Source organism: Balearica regulorum, chromosome 2, assembly GCF_011004875.1.
Source record: "Balearica regulorum gibbericeps isolate bBalReg1 chromosome 2, bBalReg1.pri, whole genome shotgun sequence".
Classification (NCBI taxonomy): Eukaryota; Metazoa; Chordata; class Aves; order Gruiformes; family Gruidae; genus Balearica; species Balearica regulorum.
Window position 1 is genome coordinate 136,117,131 of NC_046185.1, and position 19,684 is coordinate 136,136,814.

Genomic DNA, 19,684 nt, shown 5'->3' on the forward strand with positions numbered 1-19,684 from the left:
GATTTTACCCCGCAATCACTTCGATTTCCACGCCAACCAATCCGCCCTCCATATTGAGCTTTGCTAACACTTTCCACATCGCATTTGCAGCAGGACCGCCCACAGGAGAGCAGCCCCGGGCCGCGCGCCCCGCTCGCCCCGCGGCCGCCCCGCGCTCCTCCGCCCCGGCGGCGGCGATGACGGCTCCCCCTAGCGGCCGCGCCCCGCACCCGGCCCAGCAGCCCGCCGCCTACCGACAGTGGCGTCACCGGCCGCGTAACCCTCCGTTCCCCGATTTCAGCTAAGCTTGCTCTTCCGAGCTGTCTGGCTCAAGGGCTGCTCTGGGGGACTGATGGCCTGCTTCTTCCCCGCGCTGTGCTGAAGAAACGTTGGCGTGATGCTACAGCGCCTCAGCCTGGGAAAGGTGACGGGAAAGAACAGTGGAACTCTGTACGGGTGAGCGCGCCAACGACCATAGAGAGGGTGTCATTACACTAGCCCCTACAGAAGATGAGGGTAAAAGAACTTGAAGGTTTAGTTTACGTGACAGCCCCAAAGTACTTGTTTTAATCTTTTCATTCTAGAAAGCGTATTAAAAGCCCGGGCTCTGTGATTGCATGTCTGTAATACTCCAACCTTTGTAGCAGGGTTGTGAGTACTTCCTCAAAAACAGGGCACCGGAGTAGAAGTGTAAGCTGAGAGACTGCAAATTCCTAATTAATAATTCTACGCTGCTTGCAAAGTATTTATCCATGTCAAATACTTACCTAAGTTATGTTGTTTATAAAGACTTCAAATAGCTTTCCTCTCAGCTCATACAAAATGCCCTCAGATGGAAGTCAATCACTTTGCAGAAATAAACATGCACTTTTGAGGTAGTGCTGTTCAACCCGTGTAGCGTGACTGGCATTGGCTCCAGCTCAAGGACTGACACGTCCCCCTCCACAGCCCACCACACCAGCCTCCCTCCCCTCTCAGTTCCACCCACAGCACCAGCCTTTTCCTTTCTCCCTTTCCAGTTGATGCGCAGGACTTTTTAGTAACCATTTAGCCCTACCTAGCTGTACAGCATGAAGAATGCATATTTTTCCTTCTGCATAGTGTTATCTTTATCAGTAAAATTTAGCTGGAGCTTGATGTTCAGAGGGGTGCAGAGATGATGGGAGAGGGGAATGACCTAGGCCAGCTGTGCGTATTCTGACTGCTCATTTAAGCAAAGGCAAGGAAAGCAGTCTGGCTGCAAAACGTAAAATATTACAGGCTATATCATAAGGTTGGGATGTGAGCATAGGTACACAGTGCTTCTTTCACAGGATTCCTGCTGTAAACTCTGTCCTTTACTGGGTGATTCAATCCTCTGTAATGAAAAAGTTGCCCCACTCTGAACTTTCCTTTTTTTTTGGTTTTTTTTTTCCCCCTTTCCAAAGAATAGTAATAATAGAGAGCAAAACAAAAGACAGAAGGAAATATACTCCAGCCTGTGTTAAAAGAGTCTTTCTTGGAAAATGAAAAGCCATGGTACCGCTGGGATCAGCCATTCAAAGGCTCTGAAACTTTGCCACAGCCTCCACAGCTGCTACAGAAATTCATTTGATACAGTGCTGCATTCCCTGTATGGTTAATTCACACTTATCTGGTAGGTGACCTGTGCAGCTTGTGGACAGGCAGGGCAGTAAGTATGAAGACATCTGAATCCAGAAGCAGTGCAGCTATATTTGTATCATCTATATTCCCTAGTTCAGAGAAGTGCCATATTAAAGCATCAGCTTTTTCCTCTCTGTCTGATCTGATCTTGTGGGTTGCTGTAAAGTAAGTGTTGCACTACCCATGTGTTTGGCTGGCCAGGATATCCCACTTGTGTGTTATATAGCCCTGGATAACAGAAATCTAACTAACAGCAGACACCATGCACCCATGGAAAAGCAAGGCGATAATACTTATCTCATTGCTGTTATGCTTCCAAATTTGCTACTTCTCTCAGAGAAATTATTCATTTGCTCTGTGCAAATCTCCTTCAGTTAGCATGTCTGCTTTTTTTCTAAACCTTTTTTTGGCAAGGTATGCATGTATTAATGCATGTATACATACAAATTTCTCCCTAAATTCTTAACTAGTTTAGGGCACTTTGATGAAATCCTTAGCATGCACACAAACTCCTAGAAACTTGCTGGTCCATGTTTTAAACACCTACTTTTCCGAACAAAATTATGATATCTTACATACACAGATTCAGGAGACTATAGTAGGTCACTGTGCTTCTAGTGATATAACCCCAGAAACACAACCTGAAACCTAGAAAACTGGAAAGTATTCAATCATGTTAGTTTATTGCTAAAGCGAGCTCATATTCCAACCAAGAGAATATGAAAATCAATATACCAATAGACCATAGTATTTTATTAACTACTGAGTGCTTTAAAACACAACAATGTGCAAAGTCTTTGTGCAAATTGGGTGGCATGTTTCACTTTTGGAAGTTGAATGTTATTTGTGTGTGATGCATGTTAAAAGATTCAGTCTAGTAAATACAAAACTGGAAGATGTGCACCAGTGCAGTAAATTCTAAAAATGCAGTTGATGCACAAAGAGCCCAAGACATTTATTCCTCGAGTATATTGTACTTGATATGTTGTATGATAGCTGTTAGGTATGCTTAAAGAATTACTTTGTAATTGCATTCTCACAGGATGTCCTTTTGTTTTTCCAAGGAATATTCCCCAGTGTTTCTCTTTTCCATCAGATGCCTCTAGCATGACCACAGGAAGACATTATTTCCCCCTTACCATACAAGAATATGTATCAACACAGGACCCATGCCACGCTGTTAAACTAACAATTGTTCAGTAATTTATTTCTCTCTTGTTTCTCTATTTCCAGTGGAAATACCTGATCCAAACCTGACCGAAGTGACTGCAGACATTTTTGTTGACTTTATGGGCTTTGGTTCAGGCTCTCTCTGTGATACAAGAGAATCAGCCGTGCAGGACAGGGGTGTAATTCCATCAAGGACTTCTGGTGACCTCATAAACCATGCGAGCTGGCATTGACTTTAATGGGCACCACGTGGTTAAATTCCCATGCATCATTTTGAAAATGTGGGGCTTCATTTGAAATTGCAGAAGGATACCAGACCTACCATGTCAAATTGTTTCTCTTTCTTCTAAAGGAGCCACTAGCTTTATGTTACAGTCAGTCCTCTTAGGTAGCAAATGAAATATGCCATTCTGGAAAATGAGTATTTTCTCTGGCAAAATGAACTTGAAAAGTACGTTTCATAGGAAAGCACATATTTGGGTTATATTCTTTTAAATAAACTTTCTAAAAGGATGGCAATAAATTCAAGGAAAGGTGTGGTTTGTGCAGCATTGGCTTTGCTCACAAATTTTTAAGTATGAGACATTTTTTAAAAATTAAGTTGTACATCAGTTAGAAAGCATAGGAATGGAATTGTTTTGGGTCAGTTGAAAAACTAGACTATATTAAACCTAGTTTAAGTTAAAGTAGATAAGTTGGCTCAAATTGCTAATGTTGAATGACTTCAGTTAAAAGTTACTTTAACTAAAGCGGTGTAACTGTACTCAGTACATCAGGTCACCAGTTTTAGGACTTTGTTAGGAATTTCCAGGGGTTCAATAAAGTTGACTTGAAGTTTCAATTTGTAAAAATTTGTTCTATCAATCACCTTTGTAAGGCACTTGCAGATTTTCCCTTATCTTCTCTCAACCTAGAGTTTGCCTGTTGAAGCCAGTGTACAGCCATGGTGCATACCTATACAATGTTGCCGGTTATCAGCCCAAAACCAAGATCTGGCAATGTGGCTATGATTCAGGTAAACATAATAATAGAGATATAACCTAAGTTTGTCAGCTTAGCTTTTTTATCATATATGACATCAGTATATAGCAAGGAGGCACTCTAAAAATTGCTCATTGTGATGACTGCATACCAGGAAAGAATCTGTCCGTCGTAATTCTGAGAGTACAGATCAGTGAACTGCCTAAACTTTATTTTGCCCTCAACGTTGTAAGTAATTTTATTGCTAACTTGGTCCACAAATAAGAAAATCTTTTTGGCACGGCTAGATAATGTTCCTGTATTAGGTACATAATAGGATATTTTCTTTTTTATTCAGCTTCAGGTAACAAAGCACCTTGAGATAGAAGGGGAAAGAGGATACCTCCTAGACAGATTATTCAAAAACTACTTCCTGTGGCCTTTCTACTGCCTTAATGTCAAGTCCCTGGTATTTCTCATTCTCTGGGATAAGTTTTGAAGTATATGCATCACTGGTCCCTCTGCCATACTGCACTGAAAAGTACATGTTTTTCACCATGTGTGGCGCTCAGCCATGGGGTATAGCATATACATTCTTTCTTTCCCACAGTTATGTCCCATGTCATATAGCCAGGTGGAATAATTGCGTATCTTTAGTTTAAAAGTCTTCTTAAAGAATTGCAGATGTATGGGAGAAGGTTGGTTCTCCAGTGTTAGTGTCATAATGCAGTATGTAGATACCATACAACAAACTCCTTCTTAGCGGCACTCAGAATACTTCCAGTTGTAATCTCATAGCTGAGATAGTTAATAAATTACAGGCATATGGAAGGCTGTAATAGCCTTGGGATGCAAGTTCTATTGTAGTAGGTTAGATAGTTTGTACAGGAGGAGGATCCCTAAGGATGTTGAATAAATAGATGGATCTTCTCTGTGCTCCATGGAAAATGATGTATGTTTTTGGTTTGTTTGTACTACTTTCTCCACATGAAACGTGTGTTTGGTCCAACAATTCTGCGGTTTCCTCACTTTGTGATAATAATTAACACCCTCACTGAAGTCTAAGCAGTGATGACATTTGTCTAGGGGCCTGAATCTGATTTTTGTTGCTGTTTTGCCTTATGTTACTTTCAATATGCAATTAAAACCATTTTGGAAAATCTAAAAGTTCAGGGATTGTTGCTTTTTTTTTGTCTTACTGACCATTTAGAGACTGTTTCATGCAACACATCCTTCAGCCTTTGAGGATGCACAACCTCTCCAGCCCTATGGGGCTGGCCTTACAGTAGCAAGCTGAAACGAAAGCCAGCTATGCAGAGCTCTAAATGCAGCAAGCTGGGAAAGATTTCCTTTTTCTCTGAAGAAACAGAGAAACAGATATAATTAATACAAAAGTAAATCAGTCATAAGGTAACTTTTTTTTTGGAGGTAAATGGGTTAGGAGAGAAAAAAGAAAGAATATCTTAAACCTTACTTTAAAGATTCCTGAAGCTTCAGGGAAAATTTATTTTAAGAAAGATGACAATGGTTCTCTACTCCCCTCAATAATCTTGTAAAAAAGATTAATAGCTTTGGAGTAGATGTACATATTTTGAACTTCCTTTCTGGACAGAGCACAAAGAAAACCTGGCTTGTTTGTGGTTGTAGAAGAATCATAGGTGGCTTTGTATAAGAAAGGCAGGTAGCTGCCAAGGACATACAAGCCTCCTTCCCTTTCCCTCTTTTTTTCGGGGTTTTTTTTTTTTTTTTTTTTTCCATAATAACTTTTTTCAATATGTTGTCATTTTCCCCCCCATTTTTCCTAAATAAAGTGAAATGTCAAATCAGCAGAGAATTAAAATGTATTTATAAAAAAACAACCAAAAGGGCATCTGATGTTTTACAGACATTCCAACACCTTCAGGAAATTTGAACTCACACCAAAGGGTCTGATATTCATTTGAATCTCCATCTGTGCTGAAGCACATGTGTGCACACAACACACATTGAACCACTACAGTGGAAAAAAAAAATCCCTGCTCTTAAATTATAGCAGCTCTCTACAATTCTTCTGTAACCACAAAGGCTTTGGTAGTTTTGAGACATTGCAGTGGCTTCGGGTGATCTGATCACAGAGCTCAGTTTTGTTAAAGAAATCCCTTTGCTGAAAGGTATGGAAAAGCTGTAGGAGAAACATGGGGAGCTGCAAGCTCACAGCATGAGGGTAGTTTGGAGTAAAGGGGAAGGGTTCATGAAGCTGATGTGACAGCAGACACCCTACAGCCAGAGTTAACGCTAGAAACATTGCAGTTTTAGTTCCCTCACCAGAAATCCCCATGCTTGCAGGAAGGGATATAGTCATTAGTCCTCAATGGGAATATGACCTTTCCCTTTAAGTATCTGTGTGATGCTTTTGATCCTTTTGACTCTCTCTAAGGGATAGATTAAATATGTGGCACAATGTCTACTCCTGAGTGAGGATTAAGCCTGGCTTTTGGAAGCAGAACTATATTGCCTAACCCATCATCATTTATCACGTTCTCCGGGGACCTGTTCTCCATTTTTTCTTCCCCTCCCCCCCACATTTTTAGAAAATCCCCTTCTCTGGGGTTTAGTATTGATCTCAGCTGCATTGGTCTTGGCTTCACTGTAGTTACTTCTGATTTTACACTTAAACAGGTCTTATGTCTCAGATATCTTGTTAAACAAAGTGCTATTCTGAGGCTCAGCTCTCATGCAACCTGTACTCCTCCTAGCACATTTTTGTGCATGCATTTTAATAATACATACCTTTAAAATGACTTACAGGTTTGTATCACCCTGTATTTCAAGGGAATTCCCTGAGGATAAACCTTGCCCTATAATACTTGTATTCTGATTTAATGAAGCAGTGAGGCATGTGATTACCTTCAGGACCTGTGTAAATCTCATTAACTTCAATTAAGCCCAAGAACATGCTTTAGTGCTTCACTAAACAGGGATGCTTAAGGCTAACATGCACATAAATATTTTTGCTGAATCAAGTCTTAGCATTTTATCCATTTTTGTTCATGTTTCTCTTCTACTCTGTCAGATGATGTAATAATTTTGGTCTTGTAGTATCCTTGCATGCTGCTTCCAAGTTAGAAGCTACGGTGGGACTGAAGGTCTCATTCAGGGGAGGATAAAATTAATCCGTTCTGCAGCTGTGAACCAGAGAAGTCCCAGCAAGCTTCCCAGTAAAATGAAAAAGTGATGGTATGCCATGCTGGCTCATAAAAATGTAATTTAAGCACTGCCCTCTCAATAAAAATATCACATTTAGGACACAGTAATCCCCTTCTGAACCTTATCTTACTTTTCAACAGCTCTTTGGACTCTTAGAATTGATGCACTTTGAATTTCCTGTTGGTCAGGTAGCATGACTTTCTGTACCTCCCTCCCACAACCACAGCTTTGCGCTTCGTTCTAAGCAGGCAATATCCAGACTCAGGCAAAAAAACTGAACCCATGGTACAAAATTAAGTAAATTCAGGAGCTTTTAGGTACTTAGTTGCCAGACTTCAGAACTACTAGCGCTCAGAGCTGTGGCCTTTGCACATATTGCACTAAAATGAATGAAACTTCAAAAATGCTTTTCAATTGTTTTCTCAAGACTCCTGCCAGAATCTTTGCCTTCTTTTCATACTTTTTTCTTTTTAATGAGCTCCTGATTTATGACAAGAAATCACCAGACACCTAGGTTCTTTGGGCTTATTAAAATAGACAAATTCTTTGGTGTTAGAAAATCTTCATAAGAACATATATTTTTTCCATACTAGATTGAATCATTCTAGGCAAGTGCCCCAGTCCTCCTCCCAGCTATGGTCTGGAGGTTATATTTCAGCACAAGGCAAAAATAACCCTTTCCAGTTCCTGGCTCAAGAAAGCCAATGTTTTCATTGGGGGCAGAAGCATGATTCTTTTCTTGTCCCAGCAGTATTCTGCATTTTATCTATATCAAAAGATTTGCTTGCTCTGCCTTAGCATGTCCAGTGTAGTTAATCTTCCAAATAGGAGTCATCTTCTTAGCTTCCATGTCTGAATTGCACTGGTGATTTATATGCTCACAGTCTGTTTTCACAATGTCTTTCCTGGCTGTCTTGTATCTCTCCCCTGTGGAGCACTGGGCCTTAAAATCATTGCAGTAAGGACAGGCAATCAGTCTTCTTTAGATACATATTGGATTTTACTGGTGCCTGAGCCTATATAACGTGCCAATGTCTTTTGTGGTTCTGGCAGGGAAACCTCAGGAAAGTGTGGAGTTTTGGTCTGGATAACAGAGGAGCTGGTTGGGACTTTTTAAGCAAAGTGTTCTTTTTTATTGTTCTTTTCATCAGATAATGCTGGGAATATATGAACAAGTTTCAGAAGGAGTTTTGGAACTGCAGGGGGGTGTTTCTGGTCAAAATCATGGAGCCGTATGTTAGCTTCAGATTCTCTCTTTGGAAGCAGCCTCGTTGCAAAGTGCGGCTCTTCTTCGTTCAGGTAAGGGATTTAAGAATCTAAGAATGGCTTCATCAGACGGACCTAAGGCCTCTTCAGTCCAGCAGCCTGGCTGACAGTTGTCAGTAGTATGTGCGTAAGGAATGCATCCGCTTAAGGCCAAACATGTACTGAAACTTTCTGTCCCAAAGCAAATTGGAGTCAGTTATGTACCATTTAACTCTGTAATTAATAGTCCCTGATAATTTTGCCTATGAATATTTCTAACTGCTTTTCACACAATATAAAGTTGTAGCACCTGCAGCACCCTGTAAAGAGCTTGCATGTACGTTGCAGGAAGTGTCTTGCATGAAGAATCTCTACCACTACTTTTATTTGATAATCTCTAGTTCTTGTATGGAAAGAATCCATGAACTGTTACTTCTATCCACCTTCTTCTTGCCATTCAATGTGGGTTTTTTTGACCTTTATTACTGCTTCCGTGGTCTGTTCTCCAAGCAGAACAGTCCTGATCTGCCCAATCTTATTCATATAGAAACTATTCCACACCTTTCTCCTTCACTGAAATTTATCTGAAACAATGAGTCTCTTGTCTGTACCATATCAAATATGCATGGTATAACCTCAGGCTTCTGAATTTCTTTTTTGTGAATAAAGACGTAAATATTAACTGAAGCAAGCTTTGTCCTCTAGTTTCAGAGAAGGTGAATGCTTCAGTCACAGAACACATCAGCAGTCTCTTCCTCCCAGTGCTTCAATGATATTATTTAAAACAAAGGAGATTATTATTTAACACCCAAAGAGAAAGATGGAAGTGTCTGAGATCACCTCTGTAGCCAAAAGCATTTGGCTTGGAAGTAGAAATCTTAGGACTGGCTGGGCTGCCTGATTGCCATGTTATTTACTTCTGTCTGGAACGAGTGATGAAGCCTCCCTTCGCTTTTCTCTTTGAAAGGTCCTTATTTCATCGCACCATAGCGTGAGGGATGAGGAGGGTAAGAAGAGAAATATAACATGAGACTGCAAAACAGCCAGCTCTAGCCTCCGCAATAGCAAGTGGGACAAGATTACACAAATTATATGTTCGGTCTTTGGTTCAATTGGGTTCAATTCACTTGCCTAAACATAGATCGTGGATGCCATTTGAGACACAACAGGGTACCTGGGACACCTATATGGGGATGGCAGATGAGAAGAACTTCTGTCTTGCTGGAGTGACAGCTAGTGTGCTGACTAGGTATCTAGGTATCTTCAGGGATTTCAAATACCACAAAATACATGTGTTTGGCAATTGCATTGCACACCTCATTTCTTTCATTCTGGTTCTCATTGTCTGTGCCCTGCAAATTCGTTTCAATTTAGAGAAGTATAGTGCAAGTCAGGTACAACATCCACTTTGGTACAATTCTGCTTATTTGTAAAGGATGTGCACAAAATCCCATTTCTAAGAAAATGGTAGAAACAACCAATAACATTTCTAGCTTGCTTGCACTAAGTTGTTTTCTGCACTCAGGTCAATGTTCCACATTTCTTCTCAAGTCTACACTCAGTGACTGTTTCCTCTGAAGACTTCTGGCTTTTTATTTGTTTTGATGTCCTTTAAGGCGTACCACTTGTGCGTTGTTCAACCCTGCATTAGATTCAAGGAATCTCTAGGCCCATTTGACTTTGCCTAGGTTTAGACCTTCCTGTGTCCTTGGGCATTGTTTTCTGCTCTTTCCAGGTATCTCCCTGTGTAAATACATCTTTCACTTTTAACTTGCTGAATTTGGAGACTTTACATATATCAGTGACAGGCTACTGGTGACAGCCTTGAAAGCCTCCCATCTTTTAGGATTCAGTAGTTCAGAGATTACTAAAATAGAGATTACAAGAGAGTCAAAAGACTGCAGTTGAACAGAGGCAAAAGTTTATCTAAGCAAGCCAGTAAGACGTAGAGAGATCCTTTAATACATGTTAGTTACCAACGAAATATGAATCAATTTCAAGATTCACTTTTATTGTATGAGTTAATTGGACCAGATTTAAGTTCTCTCACCAACTCTTCCTTTTTTGCTCATAGTAGCCATAAAATCGTGCAGGCTGGAAGGAGCCTCTAGAAACTGTGTAGTCCAACCTCCTCCTCAGAGTAGGTCCAGTTAAACCAGTCTGCTTGGGGACAGGTCCAGTCATGTTTTGTGTATGATCAGGTATGGACACTTCACACACTTGATGTGCAACCACTCCAATGGTAAATGTTTTTTTTCCCTATATCTAGTCAAAATTTCCTGTGTTCCAGCTTGTGCTTATTGCTTCTTGCCCTCACTCTGTGCATGTCTGAAGCCACAGTGTACTGCAAGAGACAAACAGGTTACCAGTCTGGATACCTGTGATTTTTACAGGGTGATTGATTTTACTATAGCCTTGACTGCAGATACAACATTTAAATGATCTCTTGCTGTGTAGTTACAATTCCTACACCAACTTCTAGCATTATCCTTTGAAATGAAGCTTTTGAGAGATGATCACATCTTGCATAGTGACTTGACTTTAAGAAATACAGATTTTTCTGAATATTAATAACGTCCAGCTCCTTGGGTTTGTATTCTATGTTCACTTACTTCCTTGCAAGTTTTTGAAGTGACCTGACAGGCAGGTTGAACAGACAGATGGATAGGCAAACAACACTACTACAGCTGGTTTATATTTGGAAACTCAAACTAAAAATACTAATTTTCCATTTAAAAATATATGTATTTAAGTCCATTTCCTAACAAAAGAAACTAACAAATCTAGTTTTTTTAAATTTTTTTCCCTCTTTTAAAGAGTAAAATCAATATGAGATTTAGCAGCTTCTAAGGTTGTGTCTATACTGGAAAATCAGACAGTTCCAGGGACTGAATGGGTTGTCTCTACTGCTGAACTGTTGCAATAGTCCCCTGCAAGCTTTGGTCCTGAGACAACTACTGATCTCCCAAATTGCTGCCAGGCATGATTTGGAAGCTAGCAGAGACCATGGTTCATTCTCAGTAGGCAGTTTTGGAAAGTAAAGAGGGTTTACATGTATATACACAGTCGATTCCATATTGTTGGCCTTAATGGGAAAGAATGGTCATTTGCCTGTTAAATTTTACTTGTACAGACTTTGACATCTTTTACCAGAGGGAACTAAACCAATTCAATTTATATAATTTATTGTATATAATATTATAAAATTTATTTCTGGTGGATCTGTTTTCAAGAGTCTCATAACTCCCAATTCAGAAGGAATGACTGAATTTCTGATCTTCACACTGCTCTTTTAGTTTATCTTTATTCCTTGTTGACTACAGGTTATTATATGATGGTGGTGTTCAATTTACTCTTCTCACTTTGCCATAATTAAAAGTAGAATTTGCTTCTTAAAGGCCTTCAATCCTTCCTCTCTGTGGCCAGTAGTTACTGATTTGCTCTCTTTGCTAGCACAGAAATGAGGGAGATCTAGAACTACATTTGTGGAGAGTGCTGAGCAATTGTGAATCTAACACCAGGAGATAACTTCCTAACTCTTATTCATTGTGCATTACAATGAACTCTGCATTCATTCACGCATTGAGCAGATGTGTTGAGCATCTGAATGTCTAGTCCTTGGAGATTCAGACACTAATATAGACATGAGTTAGATACCACAATGTCTAGCTCTAAGGCCTGGGCTCATACCATCAGTAGTGTTTAGGGATATCGCTCTTGGTTTTGGAGCTAAATTCTAGAAACTTCAATAGGTTAAAATTATAATTACTTTTAAGTTTTTTTCTTCTGATCTGTATGAGACTCTCCAGTCCTCTGAGTTAGGTATCTAGATTCCCAGTACACAGATGCCTCAAATCAGGATCTAGAATAGTTAACTAGCAAGGAAGCATCTAAAGTCAAAAGGAAAATGGTGAACTGCCCAGAACAAATGAATAGGAAGTACCCATTTCCTGCAGGTGGAAGGATGCCTCCAAACTATTTTCAGTGATATGAGCAGAGAATACTCGAGTCTTTTGAACAACTCCAGAGTAAAAATAGAGGATAGCAGTGTCTGGTTTTTAAACACGGTTAGAACTGTACCAATATTCAGCAAATAATGTGAAATCCTAGGGAGAAGAATTACTTCTTCAGTGTTTCTGTTGGCATTGTTGAAGACAGCATCTGTTATTGTATTTTTAGGGACACATGTCTTGTTGGTCTTGTATTAAGAGAACCAGCTGAGTGATGTTCCTGAGGAGATTTATGCATACCTGTGTGACACAGATGTGTAATGGAGTGTAGCTAACAGGCAATCAGCAGATGCAGCAGTCTGGGCCAGTTTGGGCAGAAAGGTGCACAGAAGGGGGCCAGACACTCTGTTAAAGATGGTGTACATGTGCTCAGCAATGGTGGTGACCCATCATGGAGCAGCAACTAAAGCAGCTTCCTCTGGCACCAACTCAACCTGAGCTCCTGAGGGAGGATGCAGCTCTGCAGGTCCATGGGCACAGAGATGCATTGCTGAGGCTGGGGGAGATCGTGTCCTTGGCTGCAGGAGGTGTGTACTGATAGAGGATCTGTGTCACCAAGTAAAAGAGCTGCAGGAAGAGGTCTACAGACTAAATAGCATCACAGACAAGAAAAGGAGTTTGATGAGATCTTCTCCAAGACCTTGTAGCTGCAAGAGCCTGAACTCTGACTGTACAAAGGGAGAGGCAGCCAGAGGCACTGATGTCAGAGACCTCCATGATGGTGAAGGCCACAAGCTTTTGACTTCTGGCATCAGGCAAATGGCTCCTGCTCTGCCTCCAGATCTGCAGCTACAGAAGTTCAGTGTCCTGGTTGCAGACAAGGGCCTGTGAGCTGTGCTTAGAGCACAACCCGGGCTTGCTGAGCCCGAGCTCCAGCAGCACAAGAGGCAATCAATACACTCAAACAGAAGAAATTCAGTTCAAACATAAGAAAAACCTCTTTCACTGTGGTCAGGGTAATCAAATAGTAGAAGAGGATGCCCAGAAAGTTTGTGGAGTCTCTATACCTGGAGATATTTTAAAATTGAGCTGAACACGATTCTGAGCAACCTGCTCTAGTTGACTTTGCTTTGAGCAGCGGTTCATAGTAGATGATCTTCAGAGCCAGTGGAAGGTCATGAAGATGTATCAAAACAGAATAAATTAGTCAGTGGGGAAGGATACATTCTGAGCTTCTGGTACCCAGATCAGTTCACTGAGAGCTAGTTGAGGTACATGTGACCTGTGCGTTGCTGTGTAGAAAACATCTAGTTTCTGGACCCAGATGGGGCTTAAGGAAAGTCTAGCCAGGGCATCCTGGCCGTGAACAGATGTGTGATTCAAGAAAGACATTTGAATAATGAAAAAGAAAGCACTTAGGGGATTTAGGCATCACCTAAATCAGGCATTTTTGGATGATTTTTTTACTTAGGTTCCTGAATTTTCTGTGAATCTGTACTTTAAGTGCCCAGGTTGTTCATCGTTTTTCATCTTCAGGCCTAACCATGAACAAGCAAGAGAGGAGTGAAAAAGTTCACATCCATCTCCAAAAGAGAAAATGAGAAGGGATTTTTGACTGTCTTTCTGCACATTCCTACCTTTGAGGCCCTATCATTGCTGTTGCTCTGTGCCAGCAGCCCTGCATTCTTAATTTGAATATGTATGTAAAATGGATGACCCTCACCTTCCCACAGCTGTGCAACTATTATAACCTTATAACTTCAAATAATGTTTTACAGCTGGGGCACAGGGCTGAAATAATACATGTGGTTACTTACTTCTTTATATATGGTATCCTTCAGTTCCAGTATGTGTCTGCTGTTCCTCAGTAGGGCAAATACTGACATACAGTATTTTGCTCCCCTTTAGCTCTTACACTTCCCTTTTAACCAGATGTAACAAACTCTTCCCTAAACTATTCTGGCTCTACTGCTATGTAGGTTGACACCAATGGACTTGTGAGTGAGTAGGCCTGTCAGCAGTGGATATTTTTCTCCTGCATTGTCATTGGAATAATGACATCTCTTGCTTTATATGGTTTTGTGTCAACAACTCAATAATCCAGTGCAGACTTCAGTGTCTGACTGCATGACACCAGTCTGTAATTTGCCTAATAAGCCTAAACAAAGGAAATCCCTTGACTTCAGGACAAGAATGTGTCCTGTGTTCTTAGTATTCTGCAGACTAGAGAGCAAAATTGCTATCCTCCTTCACTTCTCTTTAAAGTCAGAGTCATTCCCCATACCTGCAAGACCAGATTCCTTTAAACCACGGCAAACAATGTAATACATAATTATTTTACAACAGTGAGATTTTATTTGCTATTCTAAGTGTTTTCCTTGGTTTGTGTTTTAAGAGAAGAAGAATATAAACCTTCTAGAACGAAACGTGCTGAGGATGGCTTTCAGCTGCCGCGTTCTTAGCCAAAGCCAAGTGCCTTGGAAGTGCAGGTATGTTTACATCTGGGTTTTATTTCTGGCCCATCTTTAATAAAGATGCAACAACGATAAAGCAAAACACAGCACAACATGATAATATATGGCACATAATAAAGAACTGCCATAAGTACACAGGGGGCTCAATTTTGCTTTCACTCTCTCTCTGTGAAACTCCATTGTTCAAGACTAAACCTTTACAATTGTCAGAATTCCTTGTGGTTCAAAAGGAGACATTTTCCAGAATAATGAGGTCACTGGTTCCCGTTTGCCATTCCACAATATTCTGTTTATTCCTTGAATCCCTGTTCTTTCGGCAATAGCTGATGCTCTCTATAGCTGTTACTCCTGGGGGAATTGAGACTTTAAACATTCATTAAAAAGTGAATTGCTATTGTTGACAAAATACAGATGGCCAAGCATGAACTAGTGACACCTAGGAGTATACTTCCAGTGCAGTGCACGGCGATGTGGCCATGTGAATGCTCTGGTTGCTTTAACCAAACCAGTGTGTCCTTTGTTACCAGACTGGCCCCACTGTACGCTCCTATTCCTTTGCCTAAATATGGCGCAAGCTGTTAAAGTAATTTCTTGAAAAAATGAGCTGAACTTATTTCTGCTTTTGAGAGTGAGAAAAGATAGGCTCTTTCACAGCAAAACTATTAGCGAACAATATTCGTACAAGGCTCAGCTCACAAAATAATTACCCCGAGTCAAAGCTCTGCTTCAGGCTGCTGCAAACGTAACGCTAGATGACTCCCAGAGGCTCTGTCTGAACTGTGGGGTGTGTGCCATAGCCGTGTCCCCGATCATCCGGGGGGGACCTGGCTGGGCCGGAAACCGGGGTGTGGGGGTGGAGAGTGGAAGGGAGTTAGCGTGGAGCCAGGGTGCAGCTGGGGCAGACACACACACACACACATGACTGTAGGAGCTGGGAAGCACGCCTGGATTCCACAGGTTAGACATAGCCATAGCTTTATATCAGCCACGTATTTAAATAGTTTATTAAGCTGCAGCCGACAAACTTAGTCTCTGTAGACTACAGTTAGATGCTACACGAGGGTGTAGCATGCAGCATTACACTTGCATAATGATATATATTGCACTCCAGGTTAACATGTGGTGGAAAAAGACGAAGGAAGGCTCCAGCAGTTAACATTTTCAACTTCCAGAATACTGTGTGATAAGCTGAGACTGAGACAATAATATTTCAAAAAGATGAAACAGGTTGGGGCTTTTTGCATCTTTTTAAACACTGCTAGAGATAAATATTTTGGGCAAGTAGGTAGAAATTGCAGCAGCTACATTGAGCTTTGAGTTATTTGGGGCTTAAGGGTTTTTCTGGTTTTACATTTTCTGTTCATCTCCAATATCATATTTTTTTCTTATCCTTCTGTATATGAGTAACATTTTTTCACTGTTTTTCTACTGCTATATTTAATCTCTTCTGTTTTTTCCTTCCATTTTCTTTATTTAAAGTTTTGTGGTCCTCCTTTCTCCCTCATACTCTCTCTTTTTTTTTAGTCATCCTTTGTTTCATTCCCTTCTTTTCTAGGTGTGGAAAATTGCAATTTGCCTTTGTTTCTCTCCAAACAGTTGAGGCATTTCCCATGCTATTGTGTGTGCATGCATGTGTGTTTTTGTGTGTGTAAAAGAGAGAGAGAAGAAGAGATACTGTGAGGCTGCCAGCAAAAATCAAAATTGGAGGAGACAGGAGAGCAGAGGGAGTAAGAGACTGTCTTATTGAACTTGGAGAGGAATGAGGCCCACCTGGGGCTGAACCAGCCATTGGGAAGATTAAGGAAATAAAATAATTATGGAAAGTTAGTGCTGGAATTGTGAATGGGCCTGAGAGACCTGGCTGGGGCTCAGGAACTGGGAGTGGTGGCTGCCTGAGCTGAATCAAATAGTCACTCAAAATGGAACAAATAAGGATAGAGCAGACACACTGAGAAATTGTACTTTTGTACTTTGACTTGACATTTTTAGCCTTTTGAATTGAAAGAAGGTGTCTTTTTCTTTTCTAAAGAATGGAATTTTAAAAATCTAAATGCAGGTCTATTTGGTGAACATTTAAAAGGTACTATGATCAAATAGCCAGAAACGAGAACCCTGCCCGTAAGGAATAGCTCCTCAAATCTCTGACCCTTCAAATCAGAGCAAGACTTTCAGCATCGATGCAGTGAAACACAAATGGGGTCAGCACAGTTAAAACAGATATAGCTGCGAGCTTAAGGTTCCTACTTCTCCCTGGGTTTTCATAAAGAAGACTTAAGGTAATCTCTTTCTAACTGAGTGGGTATTGTCTGCTTCTGAAATGCATAATCCCGAAGCTAATGTTAAAATGTAAAGAACAGGACAGTAGCTTGAAAATTCATTTTTCGCATAATCATACAAATGACTCTAGTGTATACCACAATGAGATTTTAATGCTCTATCTTTTGCTCTGCAGTTTTTGCATTGCTATTTCTTTGAACTTTGAAAAGTTCATAGAAAAAAATGCACTTTAATAAATAAAAGTATCTTCCAGCATGCACCTTTATTTAAGCAAAAAAACAAACCCCAAACACTTTAGATATTACCTAATTTAGTTTCCTAATACACTTTTCATAACATCAATTTATTTGGCAGGATGTATATTTTTTAATCTTAAATGAGATGTGGCTAGAAGTTTAGAACCAGATCCTCAGCTGGCATAAATTGTCACAGCCGTTAACTCACTTCAAGTTCTAGCTGTACAAGTAATAGAAATAGGCCAGCTTGAGAGGTGCAAGATGTTGGTGGACAAGATGAAAATGAGATGATTGGTGCAGCTTTTGTTATCATCTGTGTGGATAATTGTATCAATTTGAATATATAAACAGGCTACATATCCCTTGGTTTTTGTATTTCTTTGTAGATATCCCTTATTAGCTACAGTTAACAGAATGCCTGGATTTACGGTCCAATGCTGTATAAGCAGCTCTTTTAGTCTTATGGTATATAAAATGTGTGTAAATACAGGGATATTTTAAGTCTGGTCTTGTGTAATAAATAAAATGATAAATAGGTAGGATGAAACTTTCCTATGAAAGGGAAGCAAGTTTAATGCGGTGATAAATTGAATGGAAAATCCCATTCTTATGTTCTAAATCTCATTGAATACCATCAACACTTCATGACTGAGGGTTTTAAGGAGGGATGGAGTAGGAATAGGATAGTATGGATCTGAGTAGGATTTTTTTCTTTTTCTTTTGCAAGGAAAGAGGAAAAAGGCCTAAAAAGAAAAACGTCTCTTTTAATCACTGTATGCTACTTTATTTCTAATCACAACTTGCATCACTGATATAGTAAACAGAACTGACATGAGAACATGTCATTATGAGATGGCACAACCCATGCTACCAATTTTTGTAGGTCATATAGTTCTTCCCAGACCACTGCAGAAAGCATACTATTTTGAAATGCTTGGAGGGGCCCACTAGATATTAACTTAAGAATTATTGGTTGTGGTAGAAATAGGCTGAAGGCATTTCCTGCTGTGAACGACATTTGGAAGTTCTCCTTTTGCAGTACTGTAGAAAACAACGGCAGAATTTATGCAGCATTCATAGACAGCAGATTTCCCCAGACGCTTCAGAAATGCTGTCAAATTAAAACAGCTCTTCAGTAGGGCTTCATATTTTGTTTTTATTGGCCATATAACAATAATTCAAGTGTGAATGTAAAATGAATCTTATTTACTTGCTGGTGGAAGTGTGCATATTGTGGGATACTGGAGTGATTTTTTTTTATATTTTCTGTTCTAGTGGAGGTGGTATAGACTTTCTAAATGATAGCTGCTGGAAACACAATCAGGAACCATGGATGCTACGTACCCTGAGATCACAAGCAAGTCTGCATGTCTCTCTGACCTGATTCGTGACCAGAAGCTATTAAACCTATATTTTATCTTTCTCTGATGTATTCAGTTTTGTAAATCTTTTCAAACACTTCTACTACCAGGAGGTGCAATACAAAAATCCCAGGTTATGTATTTGGGAAGAGCTTTCTCCCTAGCCCTGTATGTTTGCTGATGACTCCATACCACTGTGTGTGAATCCAGGTCGTATTTTTACTCACTGCAATACCTTTGATGTATATTGGCCCATAGCCTCTGAAGGGAGTTTGATGCTACACTACCCTAACAGCCTTTACACTGGGATAGAGCCAGAGATGGAAAAATATTGAGGCTTCCCCCACCTCCATGGAAGCTCAGGCAATAGGTGAGCCTGACCTGGGTGCCTGGTTTCCTTTTCTCTCTGTCAGCAGAGGCAGGAGTTGGCTTATAGCAATGGGAGGTAAGCAAAGATTTCAGTGGACAACCATAGTGACCTGCTGCTGTAAAGGAGCCGGCATGAAGATTAGTGTGCTGACTGCTCAAGGGGGAGCAGATCATTTGCTCATGGAAGGAGGCAGGAAGATGTTTTGAATCGTGCTCCCTTTTCTCGCTTGCCCTAGGGAAAAGGCTGCTATGAGGTGCCTCTTATATAAGGCCACGCTAGTGGGACAGGCTTCGCCCTCTGCATTATTATTCACGTTTTCCTTTAACAGCACAGAAGTGGTTGCTTGAAAGTTTTTGAATGTTTGGATCTGAATGGATTTAAGACTGAAAGTTGTGCTCCATTCTTGTGAAAGGGTGCTGAGAAATGCTGTTACATGTTTTATTAGTTATGCTATACCTGAATTTAAAATAAGTGGTGTAGACTTCTAAATGATTTTTCATTATCATCATAAGACATGAGATCGACTAGGCTTATGAGTGAGTGAGTTGTGTATAGCTGTCTGTCTGCAGAAAAAGAGATTGGAAAAAATCTGAGATTTATTTAATGATGTAGCAATTGCTTGAAGTACCAGCAGTAAGTGACTCCTCAAGTTCTTTTGTTCTGTTTGAAGACTGAGGAAAAGAGGGATTGTCCTCCTTCTGTATGTCCAAACATATTCATGTACATGAGATAAGAAATTCTACCTCATAACTTTTATTTAACGATAGCTAACAGTGAAACTTCACCTGGCTTATGTTAATGAGACTTGTGTATTGGATTTGGCAGAATCCCC

At 40.3% G+C, this 19,684-nt stretch overlaps 1 long non-coding RNA gene across 1 annotated transcript; it reads left to right on the forward strand.

The window, feature by feature from the left end:
• The first annotated feature begins 321 nt into the window (after positions 1-321).
• LOC142600571 (uncharacterized) lies at positions 322-19,117 on the forward strand. The gene is made up of 6 exons (XR_012834128.1): positions 322-435; positions 1,407-1,615; positions 2,857-3,808; positions 8,091-8,238; positions 14,530-14,623; positions 18,397-19,117. It is a non-coding gene; the product is annotated as an uncharacterized LOC142600571 (long non-coding RNA).
• Positions 19,118-19,684: the final 567 nt, after the last annotated feature.